This window comes from Eumetopias jubatus, unplaced genomic scaffold, assembly GCF_037043125.1.
Source record: "Eumetopias jubatus isolate StellerSeaLion01/CBP00866 unplaced genomic scaffold, mEumJub1_p1.0 scaffold_4, whole genome shotgun sequence".
NCBI classification, from domain to species: Eukaryota; Metazoa; Chordata; class Mammalia; order Carnivora; family Otariidae; genus Eumetopias; species Eumetopias jubatus.
Window position 1 is genome coordinate 116,753,300 of NW_028274810.1, and position 16,246 is coordinate 116,769,545.

Here is a 16,246-nt window from a genome sequence, read left to right on the forward strand (position 1 = left end):
ACCCACCGGCTGTGTCTGCACATGGAGGAGAGTGAAGAAAGGTAGCAGCCCGTAGTGGGAGCCCTCTGTGTTCCCTGCCCTTTACAAACTGTTCTCAGTGTGTGCTTACTAAACCTCTGACTGAAGGAGTGAGGACTGTGACCCTTTTATGAAAGAAAGCCAGAGGCTCAGAGAGGATAAATGACCTGCCCCCAGTCACCCACTGCTTGGAAGCTGGGTTCAGGCTGTTTGTCCCTAATTCCACAGCTCCGCCCAGCCTCCATGTGCCAAAGGGAACAGGGATGGAGGCAAATTTCTGTACTCTTCCTTCCTTCTCCAGACACCTTGGCAAGCCCCGCTCTCCACGTGGCTCAGCCACATGACTGTCCCCTTTACCTATGGAGGCACGGTGCAGAGGCCTTGCCCAGGCATTTGTCGGGGGAGCCCTCCCATGAGGGGGACCTCCCAGGCACTTCAGCTTGGGGAGGGGAGAGGAGCCAGGCCTTGACTCTGCCCTTTAGAATGGAGCTTGCTCTCCTGTCATGGTTTTCCTCCAGGTTCCTGCAGACTTGACAAAATGCCTTTTTTCATCTGTCACAAATATTACATCTAATTGTCTCTGTCACCTTCTGGCTGTCAGAAACCATTTAAATGCTTGCCACCGAAAAAGGACTGATTTCGCCAGCAAAGCGATCACCCATTAGAAGTCACACTGAGTGATGGCTGACACAAGGACGGGCCTCTTATTTCAAAGGATTTTTACAAAATGTGGGGATTCTTTCCCTCCATTCTCAGTCAGTGATTCATACACATGCATCGGGTATAGGTTGCCTTTTAAAGGTAATTTAATAATTAGAGCTTGCAAAAGTGCCCGGATGTTTCTTTCCAGTCACTTAGGCCTGTAGCTTTGTTTCAGGGACCGGCTGGCCCAGAAAAAGGACCAGTGCACCTGTAGAGAGGAGAAGGAATGCACTGGCCCTTGAGGATTATAGCCTGGGGTTGAACTGTGGCTTTGCTGCCTTCCTTTTCTTTGGCTTTGAACAAATTACGTCTTTACGCCTCTATCCCACAGCTCTAGAGCACCTGCCTCACAGATTTGTTGTGAGGGATGCAAGAAATGTGTCGTGTGAGGAGCTCTGCACACTGCCTGGCTTCTACAGCTTCTGTCAGTCTTGGTTCTGCTTGTATGACCAGCAGGACACCTGCACGCCGGCACGTCATCGGCTAGTCCCACCTTGTCCCTCTCTTAAACCTTTGCAAACAAACCCCAGTGTAGAAAAGCGGTAAGAACGTGCATTTAGAAATCAGAAAGACGTGTTCGAATCTCTGCTCTGTTGCTTGGCGTCTTTGTTATTTTGGGGAAACCAAGTAACGTCACCAAATCCATTTTGCAAAGGTGGGATTTTATCCACACCTCTGAGGCTTGTTGTGCAGATTGGTGAAGCTGACACATGCAAGGCATGCAAGGGCAGCCCTCGCCCAGCGCTGTGTCCTTGTACCTCATTTCAAGGTGGAAAGATGGAGGTGGAGTGGGGTCCACGCGCAGGTGCCTTCCACCCCTGCCCCCGGAGAAAGCCAGTCCAGAATGGAAGCCTTGTCGCCTCAATTTTACTTCACAGGAGGGACCAAGCCGCTTGTGTTCCCTGCAAATTTTGACTCCTGCAGTCAGCCATGGTGTATGAAGAACTACCCCAAGAGACAGGAGGGTCTGGAGTATCGCTGAAGCTAGTGAAGACTTCTAGAAGTGAGAAAGCCATGTCCAATTACCATTTTCCTCCCAGTCATCTCTGCACTGCCTCCCTCTCTCCATTTCTCCCCACCTTTACGTTCCTCCTCCATCCTTCCTTCAGCAAATGCCACCGGCCATCTCCCAGCCAGGAGAAAGGGCTCGCCACGCCTGCCCTAGAGAAGCATGGTGTGTGCACACGGTCTGAGGTTCTGGTGGGTATGCGTGTCCTCGAGAGTGCAGGAGGAGAACTGGCCGACTCTTGTGCCTGAGGGGGGTCAGGGTGGCCCCTCAGAGGGCAGCGCACAAGGGCTGGGACCTGGGCTGCCTGGGTGGGGTCAGAGCACAGTCCTGGTGCCTGAGCCTCACACACCAACCCTCCCCAGCTAGGCCTGGTGTGTTCACATGGGCTCAGCCTTAGCAACTGTGGTGGCTCCTTCCTTAGCTTATACTAGCCCCAGCAGGGCATGAGGTGTGAGCCCAGCCCCCCACCCTGTACAGAGGACAGCCCTCACAGCCCCTGGCCTGTAATTCGAGGAGACTGTCTCCCCCGACTTTCCAGACACTCCCAGGGGATGCTTACAAAAGGTGCCAGTGACTCTCTATGAACTAAGTAGGTATGCATCATTTTTGACACCATCACTTTAAATGTGTCAGGTGGAAACAGATATAAATTATTACAGTCGTAGAAAAAATGGACAGAGCATGGGCACTGGGATTGGAGAAACCTCATTGGATCTTGAGCTGACAACTTGGCAAGTGGCTTTACTCTCTGGGTCTCAGTTTCCCCATCTATAAAATGGGTCTATTATGTCTCAAGGTGGGGTATCAAGAGCATGGGCTATGGGCCCCATCAGTCCAGGTTCAAATCCAGTAATCTTTCCCACCCCCTGTGTGTCCTTAGAAAAGTGACTTAAGTTTCCTGTGCCTCAGTGTCCTCGATGAAGGATGAGGGTAAGAAGAATATTCACCTTGTTCATTTGTGGAGGTGAATTCAGGAGACAACAGGGAAAGTGCGTGTATGCATTAGGTTTTTAATAAGTAGAAGCAATCATTAAAAGCATAATCAGTATTTCAAAGAGTTCTTCTCCAAATGAAATCAACTAAAGCACCAGGCAGAGCTCAGTTGTTACTATTTATAATATTACCGCTACTCAAACTAGAACAAGAAATAGTGAAATATGCTCCAGTCGAAAGAAGGCTTGCGGGGTTGAGTTTTGTCTGGCCAAGGATATTTTAAGCCACTGAGCCTGGCTGTCCCTCCCCGTCCCCCTTGGCTGCTGCCCGCCGCTGGTGTGATTAGTTCTGGCTCAGCGGGCGACAGAGTAGACACTGGCTGGCAATCTCACACATGTCCAGCCACTTCTGAATGCCTGACACCATTTCAAGATCACATCACAGCCGGTTCCGAGCTTGCTCTCCTTACGGGACCAGCGGCAGGACCTCGTCATGAGTACAAAAGCACATGTCCCAGAAGCTAGGGCATCACAGAATGAAAGCTCAGGTGGGGACACCAGCGAAAGCCATCATCGTTCTGTCACAGATCTTAACCCCGTTTTGTGCTATTCAAGCACGTTCAGAGGTGGCTGGGCCACTATCTTTGTTGTTATGTTTTAGGAGATAAAAAAGCCAGAGCAGAGCGCTCAGGAGACCTGACTCGGTTCACATTGGGAAGCTGATCACAGAGGCTTTATCACAATGTATCCAGTCAGCTGTCCCCCGGCTGTCCCCAGGCTGTCCCCGGGACGCAGGTTGCTCTGCTGTGGTCAGCTAGGCTAGTATCAGGACAATTCCATGTCCGTCTTGGAGCACCTTGATATGGTAGCTGCTGCAGATGATCAGAAAGCAATGAAGGCCTTGAGGAAGTTTGTAATCTATAGGGTTTTTATTTTTGTCTTAAACCTGCTCCGTCCTTCCCTCCCATTCTCCCTCCCTTCTTCCCTTCCTTCCTTCCAGTAATATGTGATGCTCACTAGGGCTGTGAGAAGTGCTAGTGCTGGGTGTCACTCACTGACAAAAAGCTGGGCTCCCAGACCTCATGGAGCTTACACCTTTTGGAAGTCAGACCAGCAGAGAGATGGGAAAATGGAGGTGTTAGTGAGAGACCCTTGAACAAATTCTGTTCCTGGAGCCTGATGTCACCCAGCGCCACCATGCACTGACTCCTTCTCATGGGAAGACTCATTCTGGCCTTTGTTCTTAGGCAGAGTTCACGAGAACGTCTGTGCCCTTCCCAGAAACTGGACTATGTATTTGCCGCGGGGAAGATAACATGTAGCCTTTCAAACTGCTTGTTGCGATCCCTCTTCGTTTAGCCATGATGCCTGTCTCCTTTGTTTCTGTTAGAGTCTTGGTTGCCCAAAGGAAGCGCCCAAGATAATCCATTGGAACACAAAAAGATAATTCTAGAATGTACTATTTAACTAGTCTTATACTTTAGAAATATTTTTACATTTATAATGTATATCTTTGCAGAGTCATCTGCATATATACTTGATGACTAAATGTGCATATATAGGGGTGCTTCCTTGTCAAAACTCTTACTGTCTGGGTGCATAATTGAAAGTTCGGAGATGATTATTCTCGACAAGAAGAAGAAGAAAGGAGAGTCCAGCTGGGACATCACACACCACAGTGTCTGCTCTGTTCATAGGAATAAAAACGATCAGCAAATGTTTTGCTTCTGGGACAGCTGCAAGCCATTCTGGCAAGGCTCAGCGACAGACGGATGGCCCTATATCTGTCATCCCTCTTGCCCACCAACGCCACGTGGCATGAGTCAGTCTCAGGCACCGGCCATTTGGATAATCGAAGAACTCCACCTCTGGGCAGAAGACAAGAGCAGAGGGAGACAATGGCTTGGCCCCACCTTTTGCAGGGCATGAAGGGAACATGAGCCCTTTGACCAGACTCTGACTCAGTAAGATGGAAGTTTCATCAAAGCCCTGGCTGGCCCCAACACGAGACTCATCCCTGATTCTGGCAGATCCTAAAATGAGGGGAAAGCCATTCTAGGTCAGTGGAACAGCAGGAGTAAATTCAGAGGCAAAAGCCAGCAGAGCCTATCCAGGCAACAGGAGAAAGGGGAAGGTGACTGGGAAGGCAGGTTGGGGCAGTGAGGACCAGGTGAGGATCTGTACAAGGCCAAGGACGATGGGGGGCCATGGAAGTCTGGGGCAGAACAGCACTGTGACCAAACCAATTTGAGGAGGGGCGATTATTGGTCAGCCTGTCGCAGCTGCAAGAGGGGCAAGGAGATCCCAAGAGGCAGGATGACAGATGAGTGGCAGATGCTGAAGTCACTTCCACCTCTAGACAAGAAGCAACTGAAGTCATCCCATCATGAAAGACAAAATGAGAGGGCACAAAATGAACATCCCGGCTGGCCCTGCCAAATGTCTCGTTTTGATGGACAACTCTCATGTTCAAGGTTGAGCTGAACATCACCCCTCCGTCAAGCCTTGGCTTCCCCTGCAAGCACCGGTCACTTCGTCTGGTTTCCCTCATCTCTGGAGCCCCCACCATGGTGCCCTGTCATCGTGGTTCATGCCTGGCCCCTGTCTGACTCACAATGAGCTCCTGGGTGGCAGGGCACGTGTCACTGTCACCCCTGTCCCCCTAGAGCTTAGCCTCACAGCTGGCTGGAAGTTAATAGTCTTTTAATATAATCATCATTTGAACAAATGAGTGGCTCAGTTAGATTTAGGAAATAAAAGGGGTTGTATATTGTTGCACGAGAGGGAGTTTGTAAGGCAAGCAAAGTTACAAAGACTGAACTTGGAATCCACTCAGAGAACTTCCTGAGCTCTGAGAAACCCGGTGACCTCTTTATCAACCCTCACAAAGCTGGTAAGAGCTAAGATGTCCCCCCTCAAGTGGGGTTAGTGAGTTAGGTTGAGCAATGACCAAAGACAACAACTCCAGTGAATCAACACGTTTGTGCAACTCATCACAGCAGAGTTCAGTGGGAAGAAAGCTTTCACTTTTCTCTCTCTTGAGAACGCTGTCGTGTCAAGAGCCCTCTTAAAAAAACACACAGAATCGGATGACATGTGGGTCCCATGCCTGCTGGAGAATTCAGCCCATCCAGATGGACCACTTATCTGCCTTTGGAGATGGTTCCAGAAATAGAAACAACTGCCATCTCTAGAGAAACAAGAGGGTCTGATCTCTCCCAGATGATGTCCGTGATTAGCTTACTGTCTTCCCCAGAGATGAAAAAGTCAGTCTTCACAATTTACTTGCTTCTGTTCAGAAGGCAGAAGCAGAACCTGCATTTATTCATTTAATTAGTGGATAATTATGGGTCATCTCTTTTGGGGTAGTCTCAGGGCGAGGGTCAATGGCCATGTGTTGCACCTGCACCTGCCTTCTCAAGCGCATGCTCCACTTTGAAGGGCAAGGGAGACATTCATGTATGTGCCTTGCACCGTGCTAGGTAGTCTGCACACATTGTCTGTGCACCCTCGGTCCTGGGGAGGTGACAGGATTAAAAGGTCACACATCTCCCAAATACCTTGAACTCCTTCTCTTGCTCTTGACTTCCATATGCATGTGTCCTATTCTTCTGAGCAATTAATACTCCAAGGAGTGTTTTGAGGAGGGAGCAATCACCTTTGGTTGGGGGAGGTCTGGAAATATGTAAGAACAAGGTGAGCTCTGGGTTGGGTCTTGCACGAGGGAGGGAATCCCACACAGGTAGGGGAAGGGCAGTGTCAAAGTTCATGGTGAAGATGCAGGAGGCTTGTCTGACATGCACAGGGCCACACAAGGTTCTTGTAGTTCAAGGCCACATCAAGGCCTTGAACGGTGATGTTGCCATGGGAGGAGGGTAGAGAACAAATGTGACGAGCACTGACTGCCAGGAAAAGGGGCGACATTGGTCCTGTGGGAAACAGCAGTTTTCAGCAGGTACCGGAGGAGGACACAGGGAGGGAAAGCCGTGAGGGAAGCCCTGGGAAATGGGAAGTCCCTCCGGGAAGCAGCGTAAGAGTGACGGTGAGCGCACCTCCAGAAGCTACTGGGCAGGACCTGGGTGGTGTCCCTCATCAGCTGGTTAACGCAGAGCAAGCGAGTTAAACTCTAGGAACCCCAGTCTCTTCAGGTGAGGTCTAGACGTACAGACTACTTAAGAAGAACAAATAGGTACTGTAAACAAGAGCCGAGTCTCTTTCCTGGCACTCCCCAAACATCAATTCCCTTCTGGTCCCTGAACACGGCGAGCATTCCCTGCCCTGTGATTTCCCCAACAGCTCTTCCTCTTGATCTTCACATCAGTGTCATTCTGGGTTCATTTCAAAATTCTCTTCCCAGGTGAGAGTTCCCTTTCCTGTCCCCATTCCATCAGGTGCTCGCTGTGCCACTAACTGTTCACGTCACTAACTCAGCCCCTAGAGCAGCACCTAACACACAAAGGTGCTTAACAGATATTTGTTGCATGAATGGTGGAATGAATGAATGAGTCACTTATCCAGCTCTGGGAAGGGCACAAACTTGGCCCACAGACAACTTCTAGTTTACATGGGATCTTGAAAGTCATAGGGTTTAACCCTTTTAAATACAGAGAATCCTCTTGACAGTCTGATGGTACCGAGCATATGTTCATGCAACTTCCCTACTAAATGGGCCAACCTACACTTGACCGTCTACACTGAGAGGGAGCTTATTAGTTCCTGAGGTGGACTTTCTCATCTTCGAACCTTTCATTTATGGGGAAAGAAGGAAAAATACGTTTGAGTAGAACCAGGAGTCTGCTAATCCTGGACCAAGCTGCAAACCTCGGGGCTTACATATCCCACTCTGCCACACAATGCTGAGTCGCCTTAACTTTCTAGGACCTAGGGCCCCTCTGCAACCCAAAGCTGGAGAAATGGGCTTCTTAGTGCTTGGGCCAAGAGGCCTGCCAGTCCCCCAACTGGGGAATGTAACACCTGGCTCCTGACAATGTTAAGAACCTGGTGGAACATTCCATTTCAGTTAGGTGATGACTGCATCCTCATACTTAATAGAGCCATCATCAGCCTGGGAGGGCATCTTGCTAATCCGCTTTGGGCCATTATCCTGGGACCTAATAGCTAATTAACTGGCAAACCCTTCCAGAAGTTAGGTGCTTTCTACAAAGATGGGCTTGAGCGTCCTTCAGAGCCCTCGAGTGTGGCCTCCTGACACACTGTCATTGGGCCGGAGCTGACCCTATACTTAACACTTGAGGCCCTTGGTGGGGGCGTCGCCTGCCAAGTGCTTTTATGTCTTTGTCTCTTGTGCTGACTTAGAACATCAGTGACCATGAACGCCAACAATCTAATCGGGTCCCGCCACGCCTTACCGCCAGGTGCCCATGTAACCAGGAGTCCACGCCTCTCCGGGCTCCTTCCCTAATGGCATCTTTCTTATATTCCCTTGGGGTTTTGACAGTGTGTCTCTTTCCTCCACTAGATCAGAAATTCCTTGAGGGCAGGGAGGGATGGAGCCCCACTCATGCCGCATCTGATTATTCCCTCCCTGTTCATGTTCCCAGGACAGGTTGGACACCTAAGAATTTTGCAATCGCCGTAAGAGTTTGTTAAACTGAGCAGCATTTGCAATTCGTAGAGAACATAGCTCAGGTTGCCTTATTCAACGCTCCCATACCTCTGTGGGACAGCTGTAACTCAGTGGTTCTCAGCCAGGGGCACTTTTGCTCCCTAGGGCACATCTGATGACGCCTGCCTAGGACATTTTGGTGGTCACGACTTGGCAGAGGTCAGTGCTACAGGCATCAGGTAAGTAGGGACTGGATGCTACTGAATATCCTATAGGGCACAACACAGCTCCCCCTCACTCTGCCCCCGGCCCCCACCCTCCACCACTAACACACACAGCAGAGAACAATCTGTCCGGAATATCCACAGGGCCAAGGTTGAGAATCCGCTGGGAAACTAGAAACAGAGGTCCAAAGTCAGGGTCACTTGCAGACACTTGCACATAGGCACTTGGCTGCCCTGGCTTCACCCCTGCTCTTGCTGATGGTGGCCTAGGCCTCCCACCTCCACACCTCACTGCTTAAGCCACAGGCTCAGCTCCCATGAGGCAGAGTTGGTGGTTTTAGGAACATTTTCTCAATCTCCCTCTGGCAGTTACCTCCCAAAGTGAGAAGGAGATAAAGAAACACCAGAGCCAGGGGAAGTTGACAGCACCTTCCCCCCTCCCTGCCATCCCCCCCCCCCATTCACTTACCCACTAAAAACAGGCAGAGTAGATGCTGCAATCCTGGCCACCAGGGGTTCCAAATTCTGAGCTTCTCCTTCTGCAGCAGCTTCTTCTGTTCGTGGACTGTTCTCTAATGGAGACCCCTCTGTGGTCCCCTGTCTGTCTGTTGGCTGCCTCTGCCATCAGACTTGGAGCTTTCTGGACCCCTAAAGCCTGTGCCAAGCCGCAAGTTCTTCCTACTTCTCTGGCCCTGGCTTGTCCCAGGCCTGGTCTCAGCTAATGGCACATCCACAGCCAGGCCACCCCCCTGCCACTGGCCACTTGTGGGAAGCAGCCCCCCTCCTAAACCTCTTTCACTCCTCCCTGTGAATATGGGGCGGGGGGGACTCCACTCTGGCGTATTTCTACCCCTCTGTTCTTCCCCATCTGAATCTTTCTTAGCATTTCCTTTGTGCCTTCCCGGGCTGTTCTGCAGACAGTAGGTATTTTCACAAGTTGCCTAAGGAAGCAACTATCTAGGACTGAGTTCCTTTCAAGTTTAGACGAGGCCCTGATGTTTTTGATACATTTGACAAGTGCACTGAGTGAAGTTTCTAAATGACTGTCCCCGGGTGACTGTGTCGATCCTGCTGGGCTGGGGCAGTGCGTCACCAGCCCTGGGCACTGGTCCTGGCTCTGCGTTGGGACCGGCTGTGGGATTTGGGGAAAGTCACTGGACCCTCTGTTCTGTCGTCTCTGTGAAGTGGAGGGCCAGCCGGGGCTCTCGGAGGGTCATGCCAGCCCCGGCAGGTAATTCACCAGCAGCCCCGCCACCAACAAGCCCTTAGCCCCCGTGTGCCTGAGCTTTCCCACACACTATGGAAAGACACATATATTATGAATGGGGACACACACACTATGAATGGGGAGCTATATATTATTATTTTTTAATGTTAAACCCATCAGGAAGTTGAAATAGTACAAGGCACATATGCCCTTCACCTGGATTCAGCAAATGTTAACATTTTGCCATATTTGCTTTCTGCCTCTCTCGTTGTCTTTTATTTTTTTAAGATTTTATTTATTTATTTGACAGATAGAGAGCGTACAAGCAGGGGGAGCAGCAGGGAGAGGGAGAATCAGGCTCCCACTGAGCAAGGAGCCCGATGTGGGACTCAATCCCAGGACCCCAGGATCATGACCTGAGCCGAAGCCAGATGCTTAACCGACTGAGCTACCTAGGCGCCCTCATTGTCTTTTTCTTGATTTATATTTATTTACATTTCTATTTTATAGTTCTTTTTCTTTTAGCGAACCATTTGAAAGTTGCAGACATCATGACATTTGACCTCCAAATACACCAGCATGTATCTCCTTGAGAACCAGTGCATTTTCCCACATAACTGCAGTGTCATTATCATGCCCCAAAAGTTAACATTGACACATTATCTACAATGTGGTATCTATGTGAATACCCGCCCCCACCTCCATCCCAAGAATGTTCTTTCTAAGTCTTTTCCCTCAGTCCAGGAGCCAGCCAAGCATCACACACTGTACCCAGTCGCCATGTTTCCATAGTCAATTTTACTCTAGAACTTGTGGGGAAGCTGACTACATTTTATATCCTTCCTAGTTTCTTCTGGCTGTAGCACAGCAGAGGGGTTGCCCGTCTTGCCCCAGAAGGCTGGTGGGCAGCTTCTTTCTGTAGCAGGTTGGATGCCCTATTTCCTACCTCTGTTAATTAAACACTATCTGTGGCAGAGCCCAGGCAGAAGCTCTGCCCCACAGCCCCTTCGCAGTGACATAAAAAAGCAGTCATAACCAGGAAACTGAGAAAAGACAAGCTGCCAGCCTGAGCCCCAGCCTCCTTGGACCCAGTGAACTCTGGGGATGTGTGAGAGCAGTCTCTCAGCCTCCCCTGCCTTTAAACTAGAGAAAAAGGTCCCAGCCACTGAAAGCCTGAGCATGGCCCAGGCATTTAGAATGAAGTTGCACATATTCCCAAGCGCTTTGTAAAAAAAAAAAAAAAAAAAAAAAAAATTTAATAATGCCACGGTCTTCCCTATCCTTACAGGGAGAAGCCTGCTCAGAGTGGTTACTAAAAACAGGAACCTGCCCTTCTGCAAGTCCCGCGCGCCTTCCTCCTTTCTAGCAGAGGAAGTGTGTGGCCGGTTTAGCAACTGCTGTTCTTCTTGATAGCCTGGGTCTCTATGTCCGCGGAGGCCTGGCCACCTGCTCACTGTGCCGAAGCAGCAGCAGCTGATGGAGAGACGGTGACGGCGCTCCTGGCAGGCCCTTGGCAGCTACTCCCAGGGGAGACCATGCCCAGCTTTTGAAGGTATCAGAGGGGACATGGCAGGGGCTGGGCGGGGAGAAACCTCAGACTCCTAGACCCACAACTGGCAGAGCATTGACTTTCTGGGGATAGAAAAGCACTCTGTGAGAGATGAGGCCGGGAAACATCTTGAGTGAGGCCGACACCTACCCCAGTGCCCAGCACATGGTAGCTGTTCAGTGAATATTTGATGCAGAATTACATATGGCAAGATGGGCTGGGGATCTTGGACCAGGGACGCTCCTGCCAGAGAAGCTTTTCTAGTTAAGGAGCGATAGCCTGGCACGCAGCAGGCTTTGTACTAAGGGCAACTCCTGCTTGCTCTCAGTCTCAGTCTCCTAGCTGTATGTCCTTGGGCAAGACATTTAAACCTCTCCAGGCCTTCATTTTCTCCCCTGTAAAGTGGGAATAAAGGTACACAGTTCAGTAGGTACTGGGCAGATGAAATGAGCTAACATATGCAAAGTACCCAGTCCAGTTTCAAACACAGAGTAGTTGTTCAATAAATGCTATCCACAGGGAGTCATGACATCTAAAAGGAGCAAGGAGCCCAGGTAGGCTGACCAATCACAATAGTGCTTCCAGGAGTTCGGGTGTGTGGATCTTTGGGAAGATGCCAGTGATAGCCCATAGTAATAAGCAACAACAAGCAGAGGAGGAGGTATGTGTATGGTGGCAGGGGTAGGATTAAAGGAAAGGCAAATAGGTGAGGTATATAAATTCTGAAAACATAGAAGGTTAGAATTAGAAGAGATTTTGCAGAGCTAGAATTCCCTAAGGAATGTGGCATACTCCACATTCTTTTAGGTGCCAACACATCCAGAGAGGCTAATGCCAGGAAAATGACCTGGGCTTTGGCCTCAGAGTGTCCTAAATTGGGGCCATGCATGTATGTGCAAAGGGATGGTGTCTGCCATGCTGAGTGGCTGGGGACAGGCACTGTGTGAAGAGTTATTCTCCTGCAGTACTCAGAACAATCCCAGAAGATTATGATTATTATGTGCTTTTGTCAAAGGAGAAAATGAGGCTCAGAGAGGTTGAGTAATTTGGGTAAAGTCACCACAGCTGGTGAGAGGCCCTAAGGGCTCTGAGGGCTGAGGTGGGGGAGGGGAGAGTCTCAGCTACAGCAAGTGCATGAAGGGCAAAAGTGTATACTAAAGCAGTGCTCTTTATTTTCAGAGAAATATATCCCATAGTCTGCAAATTGTCATTCTGTGGTTTGCTATGAGACCCTGAGCCACAAACCTATAAATCTGGGGAGGTAAGCCCTAATCAAAGTTCTGGCAAAATCTTTTGCAAATGATTGTCTCCAGTTAGAAGAATGTTATTCAAGAGTGTTTAATGTGTCTTGAAAAGTATAAGAAAAATATTAAAAACCTATGACATAGACCGAAATCTATTTAGACTTCTGTGTCTTAAACAGATCTTAGAGTTAGGGCAGCAAGACGGCTTCATGGAAAATCACTAACGTCATCAGCTATACCTGCGTCAACATTCTGGGTCAGCCACCAAGGAGCTATGTGACTCTGAACATGCCCCTTTGCCTCTCTGAGTCTTATTTTCCTCCTCATAAAAAGAAGAACTTGTATGTTTGTAAGAAGTTTAAATTAACTACCATATATAGGAGATGCTGAATCCTCAGCAGCAGCTAGTTGATAGCATTCCTAACCCAGACAAGGAGAGGACGTCAGGTTCCCGGGGCATCCCTAGGTAACAGATGGGTAACGGGCAGCGTTACACACAGCAAACTGAATCGTACAGCTGTGGAGCTGGACGCTCCCTGATTTTTCTGAATGCTTATTTCTGCTTGTTTCTCCATGTGATGTAACTGTAACAGACACGGGTAGGTTTGGATTGCAGCAAATGGAAATCATTTTCCTAAAACAGAAAAAAATAAATTCCCCTACTCTTGAGTTTTGGGAGCTGGCAATATCTTTCCAAGGGGAGGGTGTCTTTTTAAAGACTTAGTAAGTCTCCATTGTGGTAAACCCTAGTCAGCTTCGTGTACTCATAGATGGTGCTGGGTTTTTTTTCAGTTTTCATTTGACATTCAGCAAGAATTTATTTCCCCCAGCTCTGACAGAGGCTAGAACTTAAAATTCTCATTAAGGCTTTCCAGCATGTCAGGCCAGACCCTTTGGTTCTTGTCAGCACGCTGAGCGAGGGCCCTGGGAGTACATCCAGCTATTCCTCCATCCCTCCCTTTCCTTAATAAATATGCATTGAGGCCATACCATGTGACTGACTTCCTCCCTCTCAGCTCCCCAGGCGTTCTGAAGGAAATAAGTACCCTGGGTCCAAACCACTTCCTCCCATCTGAGAACCACCAAGGGAGGGGGCTTATTTCATTATGGTAACCGAGCTACAGACAGAAACCCTGGGGCCTCGAAGGTTCAGTGGCTCACTTCTGTTGTCAAACGGCTTTGCAAAGTCATACTTTCCTCCATGGCACCGTCCAGACAGCAGGGACCATGGCTGGAGGCCTTGGGGTGTGGCAGGCGGGGCAGGTGCAAGAGCATCAGAAGAAAGTGGGAAGAGCACAGCCCGGCCACCCCCTGGGCTGTGCCAGGCACTTTACAGACAATACCTTCAGGAACTTAACCAAATGAAGTGAACGCTTAACTATGTGCCAGGCACCTGCTAGGTAACTTTTTTTTTTTTTCATTGAGCAATATACTAGACAGGCACCGTGTTCTCAGGAAGTTTACAGCTGGGGTGGGGGTGGGTAAGACACACATAAAGAAACAAATGCGTTATGGTGTGTGTTGTGAAGGAAGGAGGCAGGGCCCAGGACACAGAGCAGGGGGACCCGTTTGCTAGTGAAGCTTGTTCAGTGTAATTCTCACATTACCCTGGGCAGTAGCCATGCCCTTTCCCAATCTGCAGACTTGCCAGCTAACGGCCCCCCACCCCCAGCCAAGGCCTCCAAGTCACAGGGACAATCGCTTATTTCTTACACCCTCTGAATGCAAACTCCCAGCGCTGGGAGTGTCAGACTCACTTCTTGATCTAGGCTCTATCAATACACCTCTGGGTCCATCTGTGGAATACCTATGATGTACATGACCCTCTAGCATGCCATAATCTTCCATTAAAAAGGACGGGTTCAGCTTTATACAAGCCTCCATGCATTCCCTGATGCCTAGGAGTACAAGTTAAGATTCTCTCTCTGGAACCAGATGACTGGATTCAAGTCCTGCCTCCACCTCTTACCAACTGGGGGACCTCCAACAGGTTCTAGAAATGCCCTGGCTTTGGTTTCCCCAGTTATACAAAAGACATAATGATAGTGATCTGTCCTACGTAGAACCGTTGTGGGGGTCAAAAGGAGAGTACATCTAATACACTTCTTCAACGCATATTAAGCTCCTGTTTTTCTCCTGTTGCTGTATACTCAGCCTCATTGGGAGCTGGCATGGATCTGTGATGAATACAGGATCCCTCCATCTGGTCTACCTACTATTTATAGGGGAGCAAACTGAGACCCAAAGAAGGAAAGTGGCTTGCCCCAAGTCTCTGAGAGGTTAGCGGGCCCACTGTGGGTTCTAAAGATAGAGTGTATGAGAAGTAAAAATTAAGAAAAATTATGGGGAGAAATGGGTTAATTCTCCTTCTTCCCAGGGCTGGAGTCACCCATTCAAATGATTTTATGACCCGAAGTTGACAGCTTACCCTCAGTGCCTCCAGGCTCAGAGCAAGAGGGGCAGGGCTGTGAGGGAAGAGCCAGGCAGCTGGCTCTTTAGCCGGCCACTATCCATGAGCAGTAGTGGCTTCACAGTGATCAGAAGCAAGGGGACTGAGGACCTAGGCAGGGAATATGCAGATTCCCAGGCCCACGTGCCTCCTCTGGCTTCCCCAGGAATGCTAGCTTTCAGAGCCTTTGTTAAAAGATTTAAAACGTTATTGTGCTGGGATGAGGGTAGTGGAAGGAATCAGGGTCGGTAGTAAAAAGAATCAGGGTTTGAAAGCTGGCCCTACCAGCGAATGAACTGTGTGACCCTGAGCAAGTTACTCGACCTCTCTGAGACTCCGTTTCCTCGTCTACAAAATGGCAGGCTCTTTGGGGGATCAGATGAGCCAGTGTAGTTCAAATACTTAATTTAGGCCTTCCACATGGTGGATGCTCATCGAGATTAGGGTCTCTTCTCCTTTGAAAACCATGGGGATGCCTTCAGGCATCTGTTCCAAATAAGGATAACTGTCAGAAGAAAGTCTTCTCTTGCACTGGTGCCTGGAACCATGCATACTGGCTTGTGAGGGCCCATTGTACACATCTCTTCCTAACTCCACATTTGGTGATGTCACATTGCAAGCTTGAAATCAGCCACGGTGGGAATATTTACACCACAGAAGTGAGCAAACACTACAACACTACCCCATCACTGTTACAATTTACCAGGACGCCACCAATCTACTCTCTCTCTCCTGGGCACGTTGTTTTTCCGTTTACCACCTATCCCATTTCGTTTCCCTCGTGGGATAACTTCTGTGTTCCGGCCATGAGTAAAAGCAGATCTGACCACTGTCTTTACTGACAGCCATTCCTTGAAAAATCACACAGATAACTGTTACAGTTATAATTCACTTAAAGGGCAATGCAGGGCTCCTGAGGAGGAGGTTTCACCCCTGGCAGCATATGCAAACATCCTGGGGTCTTTGTAGAAAGACCAGTGCCCAAGCCCCTAGCAGAACCATCTGAGCACCCTGGTATAGGACCCCCATGTCTGTGTTGTGATGAGTGATCCACAGTGAGGGGCGAGGGCGCTAGAGCAGATGGCTCAGCATATGCAAAGGATGTTATTAGCAAGCTATCGAGTTCCATCTCGCTCGATAAGGTTATGAGCCACACGGTTGATTCATGTCTGTGAATAAAAAGCAAAACTAAGTCTTACTGCGAAATGTGATATAGGAAACAAGTCACTAACTTTACGTCCCTGGGCCCACGCGTCCAGGCGAATTTTCACGTCTGCACACAAATCTGCCTCAACCTCCTCCTTCTAGTGAAAACTGTGTTTCCCAAGTATTCAGATTTGGAAGGA

General features: G+C 49.3%; 2 protein-coding genes across 3 annotated transcripts in view; one reads left to right on the forward strand and one right to left on the reverse strand.

Moving 5' to 3' along the window:
- TG (thyroglobulin) overlaps positions 1 to 16,246 on the reverse strand; it is a 241,234-nt gene that overhangs the window by 45,283 nt on the left and 179,705 nt on the right. The window lies entirely within an intron of this gene.
- The window catches only part of SLA (Src like adaptor), a 33,676-nt gene continuing 28,440 nt past the window's right edge, over positions 11,011 to 16,246 (forward strand). Inside the window, exon 1 of one of the 2 annotated variants that reach the window (XM_028105606.2) lies at positions 11,011 to 11,210. The gene's annotated coding sequence lies outside the window, so the exon portion shown is untranslated. The remainder of the gene's footprint in view (positions 11,211 to 16,246) is intronic. The other variant, XM_028105605.2, reaches the window with a different exon arrangement.